The sequence below is a fragment of the Thermobia domestica genome, chromosome 15 (assembly GCF_964235325.1).
Source record: "Thermobia domestica chromosome 15, izTheDome1.hap1.1, whole genome shotgun sequence".
Classification (NCBI taxonomy): domain Eukaryota; kingdom Metazoa; phylum Arthropoda; class Insecta; order Zygentoma; family Lepismatidae; genus Thermobia; species Thermobia domestica.
Window position 1 is genome coordinate 15,444,308 of NC_137468.1, and position 17,400 is coordinate 15,461,707.

A 17,400-nucleotide genomic window follows, 5' to 3' on the forward strand; every position below is an offset into this window, starting at 1 on the left:
AAGAGCAACAGCAATATCAGTTCTACGCATGAGTATATACATTATATCATGAAAATACGCGTACATATGTACGTACAACATAAAAGTCAGCAGAGGTGTATGCTGAAAACAAGACGCTCACTCCTGATAAGTAGCACAAAAATGGTATTTCAGGAAGAAATCGTCCAAACAAAAACAGTATTTGCACCACGAACACTTGATGATGGATGGGTTCTGGCACTCTGCTTCTTCGCAGACCAATGACGTCAACTGATGAAAACAAAACTCCACTGGATTTGGAAAATAATCTGGTCGTGATGAAAGATATCCAGAACAAAACCATGCGTATTGGAATAGATGTATGTACCGTGGAGATGAAAGTTGATTATGCACAAGGGATTGAAGTTTCAGTATATTGTCTCTGCTGTATAGATTGATGTTGAGTTGCTGAAGGCGTACCGCATCAGATACTTTGCGTACGAAGTTCTTCCAAATTCTGAAACCATACACATCCAGAGGTTGTATTAACCCAGTTGTGTGTGTAGGTATCGTCATAATGTTGCACTGCTTGTCCTGTGGCATTATTGTTGCCAAGTCGGATCGATCATAACCCGTCCACGAGTCGACTAACAGTACCGTTTGCTCATTGACTTGTGGAAGGAACACTGATTGGAACCACGTCTTAACGATCTGTTTTGTCACTTTCCCAGATGATGATGCACAAATATATAAGTTTTGTGGGCGGAACATTGTTTGCTGAATCCGTGGCCCAAACGTACCATGAAGTTCTTTCAAGACTATGAGCATGGGCGACAGCAATCTTCCACTGGCAGATATAACAGGCTGTATTGTGTAGCTATGTGTGATGGCAGGTAGAGATTTCATTGTTGCTGTAATATGCTTCTCGCCTCGCAAAGCCAGAGAGCGTCCAGAGTGAAATTCTAAAGCAAAGCCACTCTGATCTGTGTTATATACGTTATCCTCGCCATGAGCAGTAATGAGTGATTGTACATTTTGGACGAAGGTTTTAGCGCTTTCGTGCACTTGTGTGGCCTTCGCTGTAATGCTATGTGTTACAAATTTTGTAACTTTGCGTGAGACGATACCGTGACGTGTTTTAAAGCGCCATAACCATTTCTTCGAAGCTTTGAAATTAGCAACGGCTGTTGTTTGGTTTGCTTCTAACGCCCAACGTTGCAAGTCTGTGTCATGGACAATTAAATGCCGCTGTTTTGCTGTCGCAAATTTTTCATACACAGTTCGGTCTATCACGTTTAGCTTTTCACGTTTGGTTCCACCTTCTGTGATCTGTTTCTCCCATCCATATAGATCTGTTCTGCATTTGACACGCTTGAAGTGTTTCTGTACAGATTTCCAGGACATCTTTCTCTTCTTCCCTCGTTTCCAAAACGATACTGCCTTCCGCTTGTATCCCATGTCCACAATATCTCTGCTCTTGATTCCAGTTGTATGTACGTTGGAGGTCGTTGGGCCATCCCACTCATCCATCTCATCTTCACTTGCCATACTTGGGATGTCTGATCTGTTGCTGCATAATAGGTCTTCTTCAATCTCAACATACATGTGCCCATTCGTCTTGAAACTTTCTAGGATGTTAAAAATATAGTCCTTGAGCTCCATTTCCGTTACCGTTCGTGGTGTCCGGACATATTGTGTTGCCTGATATGCCTCAACTAGCATATCCACCACATTCAGGGGATTCACATAGACCATCTTGCGACCACAAACGTCACAAGCCCACTTACACCTCACCTGAATTTTGTTACACACGCACAAATACGCACAAGCACACACCACCAGTTACACAACAATCAAATACCACTCCAGCTACCACACTGTCCAATGTTCACCACTAGGTCTCACAAGCAGTTAAACGTCGCCTTGCTTGTCTTGTTGAGAATAGTACCTGTGAAAGACACAAATGCACATACACTTTGCTGGCTCTACACCTCGCGTTTGGCAACTTTGTATACTCAAACCAGCTCGTATTGCATACGCCGCGTCCAATACTCTCACTGTTAAAACTGATTTTGTGTACAACGTCAACTTGCTCTTTCTTTCCTTACAGTACCTGCACCTGTCATAATGTGCTACGTCATCTGACCTCGTATTCCTTCATCTATTAGTCGTTTCTACCACTCAACTTGAGGTTTTGATCTTATATGCAACCCGCTGTGCAGTACTGTCTTGCTGGCTGCCTATACGAACGGCGTTTGCATCCTTCTTGCGTGTAGAGATGAATCTTCGTGCACTGAGCTGAATCTGCGTCTCTTTCGCAAACGGGTAACGTATGAACTCAAAGCAAAAACACGTATTTTCCATTTTCGTGTTTTCTTTCTTCCTGCTCCTTGCCACCCTCTTCACTCATTTCTGTAGCACATTATGACAATGTTGTAAACGTGATTGGTCCATTTCCGGATGTTCTGCTTTCTTCATATGGGTAAGTTCTACCTCAATGGCTTGCGTCAACTATGGGTAGTATATCGTACATTTAACCTTTTCCGATATCTCTTCTCGTTCTCACTATATTGCATAAAATCTCATTTTGACCCCATTTTTATGTCCCTATTTGACCCTTTCAATACGCTTGTTGGCCGATATAAAAAAATACGTGTCGCTTCTTTTTTGATGATCTGTATGTCTGTGCAATCTTATCAAAATCGGCGTGTTACACCGAGGTACCCTGCCTTGTGAGTGTAAAGGAGAAAATAAGAATTTCGGGAAATTTATTGTTCAAATGCCCTCCGCCCTCTACTCTAAATGTATTACTTATGGTATGTGGCCATAGGGTAGCTAAAAGTTATGCCATTCAACTTACATAAGGACCACTATAGTTGCATGCCTCCCAGGCTTGATAAACTAAAATAAACATTGATTATGGACTAACACTCTTTTAGCATGAAACGATTCAGTTGTAGGAATTAAGAATTTTTGAGAGCTTCAAACGGCGTCTTTTCAAATTTTCAATTTAGTCATTCAGGTTAACGAACTCATCCAAGATCATTGTACAAATCAGTTTGTGTACCAAGTTGGTTTCTTTCCATTGAAATCAAGGCAGTTAGCTTGTTCACAAGAAAAAAATCATATTTGATATATGGGGGCGTGAGTGCACAAGGAATTCAAATCCCACATTTTTATTTTTTTCATACAAGTGTCATGAAAAAGCATTGAAATATGTCCCTTTTTAATACGAAGATAGTGCAAACTCTCTGCCGGTGGTTAACCCAGCCGGTGATGTAGGGGAAAAGCGGCCGCCTGCTACGCGGCACTGAGTAGGTTGAGTGTGGGTTCAAATCCCGCTTATGCCGATCATCCTGGCTGAGGTTTTTCTCAGTTTCACCAGGCGAATGCCGGGATGGTACCTTCTCTAAAACGGTCAGGACCACGACCACTTCCTTTTCAAATCTAGCTTTCCCTAAAGGGCTGATGTGACCTCGAAATTGGAGGCCCGACCCCTTCCTAGTGTCCTTCTCGTTCACAAATAAATAAGAAGTAAATAAATTGAATCCCTTGTACACTGAAGGCCCCATGTTAACATTTATCAAACATCTGATTTTCAACTCTTTAGGATAAATCGAGACTAACTGACAGTGCGTAGTCTTAGCGGGGTAAGCGCAGAAAACGAAAAAGTCAAAGAAAACAGGGCTTTGCTCCCTTGTCCCCGTATAACAATGCACAGTATGGACACCGTTCCAAATGGGTCTTATAGGAGCCATCATGGCAACATTTTTGTATAAGACAATTGGTGTGTGTCGTCTGCATGGTTGTCTGGGGACAAAAAAGGGCAAACATGTTTTTCAATAAATAAATAAATAAATAAATAAATAAATAAATAATGGAAAACTTGCATTTTTCAATTCCCATATCCTCGTCCTAAGAAGGCGCTTAGCGCAACGAGCCTAAACTTGAAATGCTTTGAAAGTTTGTTCTTTTTTGCGTATCCTGCTTCTTGTTTCAACTCCCTAGGACAGTGATGATTTCAGGGGGGATTCTGGGGGGAAATTCTCCCAAGAGCTACGAAATTCACCCTCGGGTGCTTGAGATCTTCGCAGAAATTTCTGTGGAGCACGCAATTTTTAGTCGCTTTCCCCCCTGTGCGAGGAAATGATCTGAAATTAACACTGCTATAGGATAATTGGAGATTGGCTTACAGTGCTTAGTCTTAGCGAACTAAGCACGAGAAACCAGAAATATCACAAAAAACAGGGCTTTTGCTCCGCTGTTCCCCCGTGAAAATGCACGGTTTACACACAATACAGGTTGGATCTAACAGGACTATTTAGAGAACGTCTTATAGAGCATTTGGTGTGCAGTGTTGTCTGCGGACAAGGAGGCAAAACCGTGTTTTTCATTTAAAAATGGAGTGTCTTAAATTTCCCTCGCCCCCTCAGGAGACGCTTCTTCAATGAGACCGTATCCTGCCTCTTTCTCCCATTCTCTAGGCTCTAGGCCAATTAGGACTGACAGGCATTTGAATAAGTCCATTACTTGGTTGCCTAGTAATTAGCCATCATATTGGCTGCCATATTGGATTTAGACAAATGTTCTCTCATGTTACCATGTAAAATATGTCTTGTGATGAAAGCTACCAGAAAAATAGATTTCGTTTACTCCTAAGGAAGTACGCTACATCCTAGAGTAATGCGTGCATATACGCATTTGAAACTTTGTACAGTTAATCGTTAGACAACAGTGTTGCCAGGTTGTAAGGTTTCTAAGTGGCAATAAACAATGCCATATTTAAATTCATCGGCCTCAGAAACCTATAGTTTTGACACCAAAATTATCTTTCTAAGCAGAGATGGAGTGAGTCAGTGGGTCGGTGGGTCAAGTTTTCTGGGTGGGTCAGTGATCGTGGGTCAACAGCATGTGACCCACTGTGACCCACCACCCACCGTGACCCGCTGTGACCCACCACCCACCGTGACCCACTGCGACCCACCACCCACCATGACCAACTGCGACCCACCAAGTCAGTATGATCTACCGACCCTCTCTGTTCACTGCATTGTAGACACAAGACATTCACTTCCCTTCCTTTTCTACTTGTTTCTGTCTACTTACCTGAGGTGAGTATATCTAACCAAGTGAAAAAAGAATGCACTTTTGGATATTGATATTTTTAATAGTAATAATAGCAATAGGACTTACACTACTACTTGGTTTCGAAACCTGTGAGTTTTTAGAGCTAACTACTGGAAAAATACATTTTTGAATCACGGTAATATATATATTATTATATAAAAAATGAATGTAACTATGTGTGCCTGATCATCACGGTCAAATTGCAAAGTCAAATGAAATTACTTCTGGTATATAGTTAGGCCTTAATCCAAATTGGGATGTTATATTGCTTTTATTATAATGCATAATATCCTAAGGAGGTAGTGAGGATCCGAATTTTTGCGAAAAAAAAAAAATGAGTATCTCGCAAGCCGTTAAACTTACGGAGATGAAATTCAGTGTATTAACTCTTTATTGAAAATAAACAGTGTGTGTCCTAGCGTTTTTTTAAATTCTCCTTTATGGGGGGGGGGGGCTTTCTATATATGGAAAATTGGTAGTGAGTTAGTTTGTAAAAATGATCGAAAACGATTAGAAACAAAACGAAAAAAAATTAGAAACAAAAAATACTGTGCTTGGCTTCATATATCCATTGCTTTCTGTTATAATAATTGCTGAAGCTAATGTTTATTATATGGAGCGCTTACAGCACAGGGCAATGAACCCATAAAGTTGTGAGAAAAATAGGCATAAAATTTGTACTGTAAGCTTAATTACACGGAAATTTGAAGTTTGGATTGTACGCATAATTGTATGCAAAATTTTACACTTTTTCTCCCTTTACGTTGGTCTACTTACTTTGATTTGGAAGTTTCAAATTTCATCCTTTTTTCCACTGAAAAGTATTGATACTTCAACAAGGTAATAATTATGCTGTGATAATTTAATTGAAATTCATCGTAATTTGGCACATGGCAAACAGCAGTGTGGTAATTGAAGTTGAAGAAGGAGGGAAATTCCCATTCAACTCTGGACACTTTCCAGAAACCTTGTTCCCTTTCGCTTTCTAGACGGGGGAGGGAACTTGTTAATGGTATCAAACCTTCATGTGTAATTACAAAAATTAAATTTATAAACAAATAAGAAATCATAAGTTTATCAAGCTTTAATTGATAATTTATTCACAAGATTCCCTATCAAAGGCGTGGTAGATGAAGTTTCTGTTCTACATGGGTCGACATTGCCAACTGATATGGTCGATATGGAAAAGATGTTGTATGGTGATAGAGAGATGATACTTCTTGCTGAGTATTTCAAACCTGACCAGGAAAAATCGTCTAATAAGTAGATTGTCGATGAGAAGTTGCAGAAATCGGGTAGAAATATTATCAATTTCCACGACAGAGTGCGAACGGGGATTTCCCCTTATGAATTTACAGATGACTAATATTAGAAATACACTAAGTGCTCAAACATTGTCTAACTTGTTGCTCATTAATGTTAATGGCCCACCGCTAGACAAGCTCAAAGTAGACGAGCTAGTCATTTCTTGGCTGAGGGATGGACATCATTCCACTGCGGATGATTTACCGCCAAAAAGTTACCAACAGGAAAGAAATCCGATTTCAGATTTGTTTTAAGGTGGAAAATTGCGAGTTACGGAAAATGTATACTTGTGTTACTAATGGCTTATTGTGTTATTCAACTTTGTACCTATTTTTTAGTAAGTCTCTTCTTTGCTTTAGGTAAACTACTTTGAATAAATATTCATAATAATTGCAATTATGCATATCTGTAACTTAAATTTAACGTGGTGTTTTAGTGATTACACAAATTACGAGAATACTTTGTGGAGATGCTCTCACAGATGGTACCTGAGCACCTTTATACCCTATGAACAACTGATTTTTCAAGTCTTTTGTGAGAAAAATACTGTGAACTGAGAAACCATAACCTTTTCCATATTGTACAGGGGTATTTTCCTGCGAATAGAAGTTTCTTGTGGAATGCGTTCAGAAATTAACACTTGAAAGAATACTCTTTTGGTACAAGTATATTTTAGGCACACACTAATTTCCCCCCACCTCGAACTGTTTCAATTTCCTCACTGACAAACACTTTACCAGTTTATATCGTAAAGGTCAGATCCACTGTTATTGTAACAGAGTGGTGCTTGAGCGATTGACTAGAAATTCAAACTCCGATTAGTGACAATTTCACAGTCTTGTTTTATTACAAGTGTAAACTCTTTAGTCAGTTCAGAAGAGGCCGTGAATCGTGTTCAGAGTTGATGACGATAGATTTTGGTGAGTCAGAGTAGGTCAAAGTGGATGAGAGTGGTTCATGGTGGGTGGTTGGTCAGAGTGGGTCACCGTGGGTGGTGGGTCAAAGTGGGTCAGCGTGGGTAGTGGGTCAGAGTGGGTCAGCGTGGGTGGTGGGTCATGGTGGGTCGTGGGTCAGAGTGAGTCATGGTGGGTGGTGGGTCAGTGGGTCGTGGGTCAAGTTTTCATTGACCCACGCCAACTCTGTTTCTCAGTGCCTTGGTTCAGGATCTCTCTTTATATATATATATATATATATATATATAAAGAGAGAGAGAGAGAGACCTCAAATTTGAAATATATTCCGAAGACATTATTTTAAAAAGAACTTAGGGGACATTTTTTTACGGACACCTATATATGGGGGCCAGGACTTTACATTGTCGGAATCCTGTGGGGGCACCCCTCTGTCCCCTTCCCTTCGCCACTACTGTATGCTATAATATTTGTCCGGAAGGGAAAAAATTCCCAAAATAACAGCATTTTCTGATATATACTGTTCTTTCCGCGCACTCTAGAATGCATCTTGATGAACTTCCAGAGGTAACGGGGAAAAGAGGATACTTCACACCACATCGTCCAGTCTCTTAGTATGGAACCATTGAGGGAGACAAACTCTATAAAGCTAACAGTATTTGGCAGCTAAGAGGTAATCTCAAACTGGTCGAGAACCTGTTTCATTCAGACATCCACCCCCTTCCCCTCCATTTCACCAACCCCCGCCCTTTCCGCGGCCAAGCTTACCCTCGTGGGGCGTGACTTACCCTCGTCAAATTTTGACATGTGGGCTTTAATACTTATATTAAAATACTATTTTTAATTGGCGTATCAGATATGGTTGTGATTAAAACTATTAGAGTCGTTTCTTCTCAAGGAATAAAACAAAAAAAGTTGATCTTTCTACCATAATTGGTTCCAAAGTTAGACATATTATAATTTGTATAAAAAGAAACTAATTTATTTATTTTTTAATAATTTATTTCTGCTAACCTAGCAGACAAATATACAATTTAAGTATTTCAACCCGTTAATAAACTTCTGTAGAATGCTGCAAAATTTTTCTTTCCCATTAGAGATACCTACTTCCTTAGAAAGTGGGGAAATTCGGTAGCCATGTTCTCCCCATAAGGTCCAATATAAAAATTTTTGTGCCGAGAAATGGTAGATCATCCCGTTAAAGAATGATCACTACCAGTGATTTTCTTTCTTTTTCAAACATTCCATTGACCTATGAAATGCTTCCAAATTGAATTAATTTATTGGGATCATTTCTCCATCAAGTACTTGTATCGCTAGAATATTTTTTTTTGAGTACGTTTTTAGTTATGATATTTTTATGTACAAAACATATTCACATATTATGTATATAGATGCGTGTTTGTCTGCGTTAGTGTATTTTTAATACGTTAATTAATAATAATTAACCTTAAATTCAGAATTTTCATTCATTTAGAAATTAAGTAATTTCTATCATTTCAAACATATGTAGCCAAACTATATTTTGGATTTTAAATACAAACATTGAACATTTTGTTCATCTCCGTCGATCAATATTAAGAAATTCTCAAATAAGAAATTCCTTCTGAATTTCCGTTACATTTCACAAAATATTTTTACCGTAAGAGAATCGAAATTGAAATGTTATTTGTGTGGTCATATAGAGAATAAAATTACAAAAATTTGCAATTATTAGTGGAAATTAATGTTGTCACCCATTTCGAACATTTTAAAAGCACATAGTTTCTTATGAATTGAAATTTCATTTCTTATCGATAGCATGAAATGTAAATAGTTGTACGTTTTTATAACTGTTCTCCAAGTGGATTTCTATACAACCAAACGTAGTTTTGCCAAGTTTAACAGAAAGTCCAAAATAAGCCTCTAGAAATCAACTCTTATTTGTAAAGGAATACATAGATAACGATCGCTTTTGACTGTTGCAATGGTCTGTCCAAGCAGCTTGATAAACAATTGAGCGTAGAAACAACAAAAGATGCTTCTCATATATGTAGATATAAAAAAGGAAAAGCTTGGTAAGCTAAGTGTAGGGGCGCCGAATTCTACTTCGCCCCGGAGGCCGAAATCTATAGCTACGGCTCTGGCTGCACTGTCCGCGTGGTCACTCCCACCCTCACTAAAGGCCTGGCATATCTTCCGCCCTGCTGCAGCGGCGTTTGACCCCAGTTTGAACTCGTACAGAACACACGCCCTTATGACACTTTGTGGAGGTCCCATGTCCACTCTGTCCGTATACAAGTTCGCGGTTTAACTAAAGTGCCACAGCCAAGTAGTATGTTGGATATATCCATACCGAAAACTAACCTTCACCTTATATCCATTCGCATTCAACTCACAGTGTGAGGGCCAATTGAATACAGACCTCCACAAAAAGCGACAGGACTTTCTTGGTTACCTGTATAGATGCAAATACCAAATGAAACTGAAGTAAAAGTTATGAGCTATATGAAATTTGTTATGAAAGGGAAAGGTGTTTATTGCAGTGACTGTAGTTTGCAAGGAAGTATTTGGTTATGTGCCTACACGCCGTTGATTCGTGTCTGTTTTCTACGAACGCACCCGACAGCTTCGCTCTGCCCCGAACAAGGATAGATAGAAATACTGCCTGTAGTGATCATTTAGACTAATTAGTTTGCTTTTAACGTACCTACTCATAGCTTTTATAACCTATGTTTGTATACATATTATAAATCTGCATAATATGCGGGTAGCACACTAGTAAAGAAATGATTTTTCTTTTTTTCTTTTTCTTTTTTCGTTTCCTTTTTCTTTTTTCTTTTTCTTTTTTTGCTTAATGTGTCTCAACTAAAAGAGACAGATTATAGGTAGATTTTCATGCAAGCGTCGTTTGTGTTCTTTGCTTGCGATGTGGCTGAATAGCCAATTGAGAAAGTTGTTTAAGTTCAGTTCCACGTGTAACACAACTTTCTGTTGGTTACACATAGAAATTGCAAGTAACGAACGCAGCGCACGCTTGCATGAAAATCCACTATATTAATGAAAGTGCTCTATCGGGAATCGAATCAGGGACCACGTGTATCAAGGGCAGATGCAATAGCCACTAGACCAGCGGGAAGGGCATACACTAAATAAAGATGCATAGCAGTCTTTTAGAATGTTTGTTTCAAATTTTACCGAAAAAACGCACACTATTTATAAGGGTTAACCTAAAGTTAACCAGCACCGACAAATAAGGCGTCAGTCAAAACTAACGGTGTTTTAGTGATATATTTAATGTAAAAAGCAGCAGTAAAATGAAAGATTGACTTCTACTGTAAATCTACAGCATTATTTTTTAAAAATACACTATTTTTAATTTAATGTATTTACTCTAAGATAATCACATATGCAATACACTAATTACACAATGCTGAACGGATCAGAATCTCATTTTGAGCACCCCAAAGTGTGCATAACCATTATCAGCACCCAATATTGTTTTAAAAATGGACCTATATAAAACTTTTTGTCATTCAGAAATATCTTAGATACGGAAGGCTACAATTATTTAACATAAAGAAAATACCCTCTGCACTTGGTATCCACTTAGCCGGATTACTACTACTAGCCGGATTACTACTACCCCCCCCCCCCCGTTTTCAGAGTGACGAAAATAATTTAAGCTATTATTTATATATTTTTGAAAGTTTATAGTAAACTCATGATATATCTATCATAGTCTAAGTTCTGGCAGGCCCTGTGACCGTCTGCCCGACCACAAAACTATGTTTTTGGACGACCAGTGTATTTCCTTTTAACTTTTATTCATGCAACGAAATTATTATTTTACTCATAGAAACGAACAGCTATTTTTCCTTTTGGTGAGAACTTCAATTCTTTCTGTTGTATGCAGGTGTTCTTCAGTCGTTATCGTTTCTCACGATAGAACAAAGAACTTGTTGTCTTTCAATGCAACGCTTATCGTCTGGCCAGAGTGTTTCGTCGCAGCAAACTTACTTTTTTTCTTTCCTTAAAATAGTTTCCAACTTATAGTCTTCGTCAGCATGACTGTTCCGCATATACTTTTTTTATAATAACATTCATTAAGATTGGGAATATTTTTGGATACGAAGTTGATATTGTGTGGGAATGATATTGTGTTTGTCGTGTTCTCTCGCACTCATATTATGTCATCCTTCCTGCCGTGAGAACAAGCGTTCTTATCCTGCAGGAGTCGTAGGTGGAATGACTCATACACACAATTACCATCGTTCGCTTCTTTCCACTGAACCGTTTTACTTATAACAGTAGTACATAAAAATCTATAACCATGGGAAGAATTTATTAGTTAAGACTGCTACACTTTTTTCAACTATTATTTCCAAGCTTCTTTCCCACGGGATCAAATCAAATGTTGCCAGTGTTCTCTATTATAACATCGACCCATTGGCATTGTGTATGAATGCAGAAAACCTTACCATTTCTTTATTATTTTACATAATGCATTGTCAACCCTAAGTAAGCGGCCGGGTTGTTCCCGAGCGTGAGTAGAAGCAGAGAGTTAGCAATAAGAGTTCGTAGTAAGCGGAGGGTTAGCAAAAAGTTCGTCGTAGAGAGAGGCAGTGCAAGACAACGTATGAAGTGATAGTATTAAAAACTTTGTGGTGCGACATTAATCTATAGGATGTGAAGCAAAAGGGTCAACAAATACCCTCTGGATATGTAGCGTCCTTTAGGAGTCAAGATACTTCATTCATCAGTATTTCCCCTTTCCCCTTATCATTATCACGCAGTGAAAGTCTTGACTCAGTGCGAAGAGTCAATTTATAGTGCAAGCGATCTTTAAACAAGAGCTATGTTTCCAGTGTTCGTGAATAGTGTGCGCATATCTACATTTACCATGCAGTGTTAAGAATTTATTCTTCATTTCGTTTATTCGATCGCCTCAGTGCGATTCCTTCTGTTGGAGCATTTAGCTCTATAAAGTGAGAATTTTGTGTGTTGTTATATATATATATAATTCCGTTCCGTACCCACACATATTCATACTCAATAAATAGGAATTTATCTAAGTAAATATCGTCTTCATTCATGTGTGTGTGAATTCCTGCGAGCAGACGGCTTGCCAGTTGCGTGTATGTATGCGTGTGCATACGCAAAAGTAAGTATAATACAACCTGAGTCTCAAAAGCACCAGCGTGGCTCATGTCAAATCACTGGTCATATTTCAATATTATGCATCTGCGCCCAAGCAGAGTATGAGCCTGGAGCAGAATTGTTATCAGCTGTTTTCTTAGGGAGTTCTTCGGGAGCCAGCACCCAAGGAGAGCGGTAGGTAGCAGACCCCAACCAGTTTTTACCTTCTAGATCCACCACTGACTGTATCATGTTAATATATGAGATTAGTGTCAGCGTCTACCGAATTTAACTGCCATCTGTCAAGAATTTATGTAATAGCTTGATAAATTCACGAATCAATGCTGCCAATAGAATGCAATCTTTAAGTTTCACGCCCCACTTTTATGCCCGCTAGGTTGAAGGAGACGGTGATGAGAAATGAACTAAATGGTGGAATGAACAAAACTTGGAGGAAACGGGAGAACCCTTAGAAACTCACGCACACGGTGTTTGTCCACCACAATGTTCACTTGCCGCGAGCTGGGATCAAACCAAAGACCACACGCACCAGAGGTAAACGGTCTACCACTGAGCCACTGCGGGCCCCAATGCTGCTGATAGTTCAAAGTTTACCTATGATTGCCATATCATAAATTTTAGTGTACTCTGACGACTACAGAAGAGCTAGGAAGTATATCATTATGTAGCATTCTCGTTTTATTAGGGTACATGTAAAACAGTATTTTGTAATACGTGGGCACTATTTTTAGAACACCCGATATGTATGATGTTCAGTCATTTGTGAATCGCATTGCATTGTGTATATATAAAAAGGAACAAAATTTAATTACAGTTCTATTCAAAGGTGAATTATCAGACGAATGCGCTTTATGTAACTCGATAATTTACCTTGTTTACCAATGTCCTCTCTGTGAACACAGAGAAATGCCAGATTAGCCCGCATCTGTGACAACAAAAGGGCCTTGAATACTTCTCTAACGTTCGCCTAGCAACCACCTAGGGAACAATTAGATTTACAATGCCTTTAGCAGTTGGAACGGTAGATTTTAAAGAAAACGCAGCTATTAAATTTTCCTTTCACATTCACAGATATTGGTCCCTAATTATTATTAGGTTTGTGATTAATGTAGTAGGTGAGCCACAAAGAGAGAAATTGTATCTACAAATCGTGTTTGAAACAGCCACACTGCATTTCTGAAATGGTTTAGTCTTCGTGGTGGTTTTTTTTTTTTTTTTTTTTTTTTTTTTTTTGTCAAATTTTTCAAAATCACTGAATTCGGGGACAAGATATTCTCGTTTCTTCTTCTTCTGTGTAAGCAATCTCTTGATTAGATTAACGCAGGTATCCATTCGTTCCGACCTTGAGTTAGATGTTTCATTTTCTTTTGTTGTTTTTCCCTTGCGGCAGTTTTTCATTCGTTTCTATCATGAGTTACACTTTTCATTTCCTTTGGTAAAGCTGTCAATTGTTTCCTATCCTGAACTGGACTTTCCACTTTCTTGTAGTGTTTCCTCTTACATCTGTATTATTTGTACGAGTATTAAGATTTTTGCATTCCTCTGGGTATCTTTACTTCTACAATGTCTGCCATAACTAATAGGAGTACTAGAGGGTTTGAAATGAAATCTGTGAGTTTTATGTCCCACGATTATGCCGGTTAGGCTAAAGGAGACGGTGATGATGAGTAATGAATGAAAATGGTGGAATGAAGAAAGTGGGAGGAAACGGGAGAACTCCGAGAAAACCCACGCACACGGTGTTTGTCCACCACAAAGTTCACTTGGCGGGGGCTGGGATCGAACCCGGGACCAGAGGTGAACGCTCTACCACTGAGCCACCGCGGCCCTAGAGGGTTTGAGGGTTTGCCTATGATGCAGAAGGTCCAAATAGAAAGCATCGTACGCACTATAGCTCAGATTTTGTTTCAACAGATGATATTATTACCTATATAGGCTCGTTGTGAGAAAGACGCTAAACGCAAATAAATCGAACTAACTGCACTACAATTTAGCTACTCTAAAACTCAGCGAGACGTTTAATTTTGATCACCACCGTCAGTTCACTTAAACACACTCCTCCATTCTACCCAAGGATGTTATAAAATAGAGGATCTGCCTATACAACAAAATCGTGTAGCCATACGTCCCTGTTTCGCCACTCCCACTCTGCGCGTTCCGCCCAATACCATCGGAGTGTTTTGAGTCAATATATATGGCGGAAACGAGAGTAGCCAATCAGACGTACAGATACTCGGTTGTTTTTGTCTTCATTACATATGGACAGATCCTCTATTTTATAATACCCTTGGTTCTATCCCTCGTGACATACTACAGACACTCACCTAACATACTACTAACAATGGCAAGAATGTTGTACATGAAGTCTTAGTGTTTCCATCTCTGACATTTTACGTGTTCTAAACTCCATGTGTCTGCATTATTTTTGATAAATTATATGTACCTACCAGATTAGCAATAGCTGCCATTTTGAATATTTCGTGTAAGCTTGTTGATATAATATTATCAGAGAGAATTAAACAAAGAATTGTAGTAATATTTTCCATAAGTAGAAGCTTTGCTTTGTATATACTTAAACACAAACAAACTATTTGCTGAGCAAAACAATATATTCACATAAAAAACTACATACGTTTTACAGTTTCGCCAACTAACACGTATGTAGTTTTTTTATGTGAATATATTGTTTTGCTCAGCAAATAGTTTGTTTGTGTTAATGAATTGTAGGTATGAAGAAAATGTGCTACTGATATGGTCACTTGTCTGTTGGCTTTATCAAGATATATGAGGAAAGAAAAATAAGGGGGGAATATTTAGACAGACACACAAAAAAAGAGCCACAAGTTAACGCCTGAGATTTTGTGCTTTACTTCCTATGCAACACAATGATTATGAAGGAAAGATCAAACTGCTAACGCGGGCTCCAAATCAATACTGGGGCTTGTGAAATGTAAAATGAAATCTTTGAGTGTTACGTCCCACGATTATAACCGGCTAGGCTAAAGGAGACGGTGATGATGAGAAATGAATGAAATGGTGGAATGAAGGAAGTGGGAGGAAACGAGAGAACCGCGAGGAAACCCACGCATACGGTGTTTGTCCACTACAAAGTTCACATGACGCGATCTGGGATCGAACCAGGGACCTCATGCACAAGAGGTAAACGCTCTACCACTGAGCCACCGCCGCCCCATACTGGGGCTTGTGTGTGGTACAGTTTGCGGGTATACAATCATACAAGATTAACTTGCACGGTATAGGACATTCCTGATCATATTTCTCCGCCTTCAAGAGCGCTAGATTAAAAGAGCAAGCCACTGATCCTGATACACAAAGTAACTTTTTTTCTCAAAGTAGATAATATTATACGTGGAGCGTTCAATATATAAGTTTCCCTAAACTGTAAAATATTTATTTCTAAGATACATTTTCAAACTATACATACATGTAGCTGAGTCCTTCCTCACCTTTCCATACGATCTCTATCAAGACTCAGGTATTTGTCTAAACGTTTCACCAATTTGTCCAAACCTTTTTGAAAAAAAAAATCAGGGAAATCAGTGCTCTGGCTATTTAGCATTCCCCTCACAGATCAGACCGCTTATGTCGAATTGTATTTTCCGAAAGAAGAGTTCGGGCTCGACATAAGTGACCTGGTCTTCTGTTAACTGGTGTTATTCTTCCTGACGATAACGCCCTCCTTCACTCTCCATACAGTCTTGATTTAACGCCAAATTACTGCCATCCTTTTCCGGTGTTAAAATCTGCACGCAAGGTAAACGATTCGAAACAAACGAAGAAGTGAATCAGTGTGTGAAGAGATAGTTAAATAGACAGAACCCTGACGTTTTTTGCAAAGTGTTTAAACATGGCTATAACTTCTAGTGGCAACTGCTTTCCCCAAGGAAGCTTCCCGCCGTTCGAGGGGGTCCTACTTTAATACAAAATTTCCTTACTCCATATACGATACGAACATGAAATTACGTATAAATGAAGCATCAGACAAGTTCACTACATTAGATAAACAAAACAAAAGGTAAATAAAACAAAAATGAGTCGTGGGCCCATTTCAGCAAAAAATGCCTACTATTAGTGGCCCTAGAAATAACTGTCTCCTTAATTAATTTGTCATGTATGGAACGGGCCCAGGGGCGTAACTAACGGCCCCTTAGACCTTCCCATGAGGGAGGGCCCACAGGCTCCGGGGGTCCAAAAAGAGTAAGAGAAAGATAGAAAGAATGGGCCCAAGAACTAGAAAAACAACTTTTTCTAGGAGACCCAATATTAATGTTTGCCCCCCCCCCCGCCAGAAAAAGCTAAGTTACGGCGCTGAGTTTAGACAAATTGGTACTTCAACGGTGAAACAAATGTCTGAATCTCAATGGGAATTATGTGGAGAGGTGAGGAAGAACTCATATGCACATTTATGTATAGTTTATAAAAGTATTTTAGAAAGTATCTTTTTTAAACTTAGGAAGCATATATTGAATGACCTACGCAATATGTACGGTACATGAACAAATGTAATTTCATGGCAAAAGTACAACTAAAAACTCTAATTTCATTACGTTGTAACATTTTAAGAATTAGCTTCACATGAACTTTTTTCATCTTTTCTTTTTTTTTTCTTGCAATCATGAAAATGGATAAGGAAGAACTTTATTATACCCAGAGAAGAGAAGGAAGAATGTAGAATGAAGTCAAAAGACCAGAAAGCATACATACATACACAAAATAGAAAAAGGCCAGACCAGAAAAAAGTTCTCAAAGAGACGCAGCACAAGACAGGGATAGAGTGAAAAGGGAGAAAATAGACCTTTCTAGAGATTAAAGTCACAGGAGACAGAAATAAAATGTTATACAAGTAAAATAAAATAAAAATGGGGACACTTTTACTGGAATAACAACTATTTTCCCCCTCTCTTGATTCTTCCCATCTTCTTTCTTTCGTTGTATATTA

The 17,400-nt window shown here is 38.8% G+C and overlaps 1 long non-coding RNA gene and 1 other non-coding gene across 2 annotated transcripts in view; both read right to left on the reverse strand.

The window, feature by feature from the left end:
- The window catches only part of LOC145671815 (uncharacterized), a 288,536-nt gene that overhangs the window by 168,374 nt on the left and 102,762 nt on the right, over positions 1-17,400 (reverse strand). The gene's annotated exons all lie outside the window — the stretch shown is intronic.
- On the reverse strand, positions 15,558-15,630 carry TRNAK-CUU (transfer RNA lysine (anticodon CUU)). Its single transcript has one exon. It is a non-coding gene; the product is annotated as a tRNA-Lys (tRNA).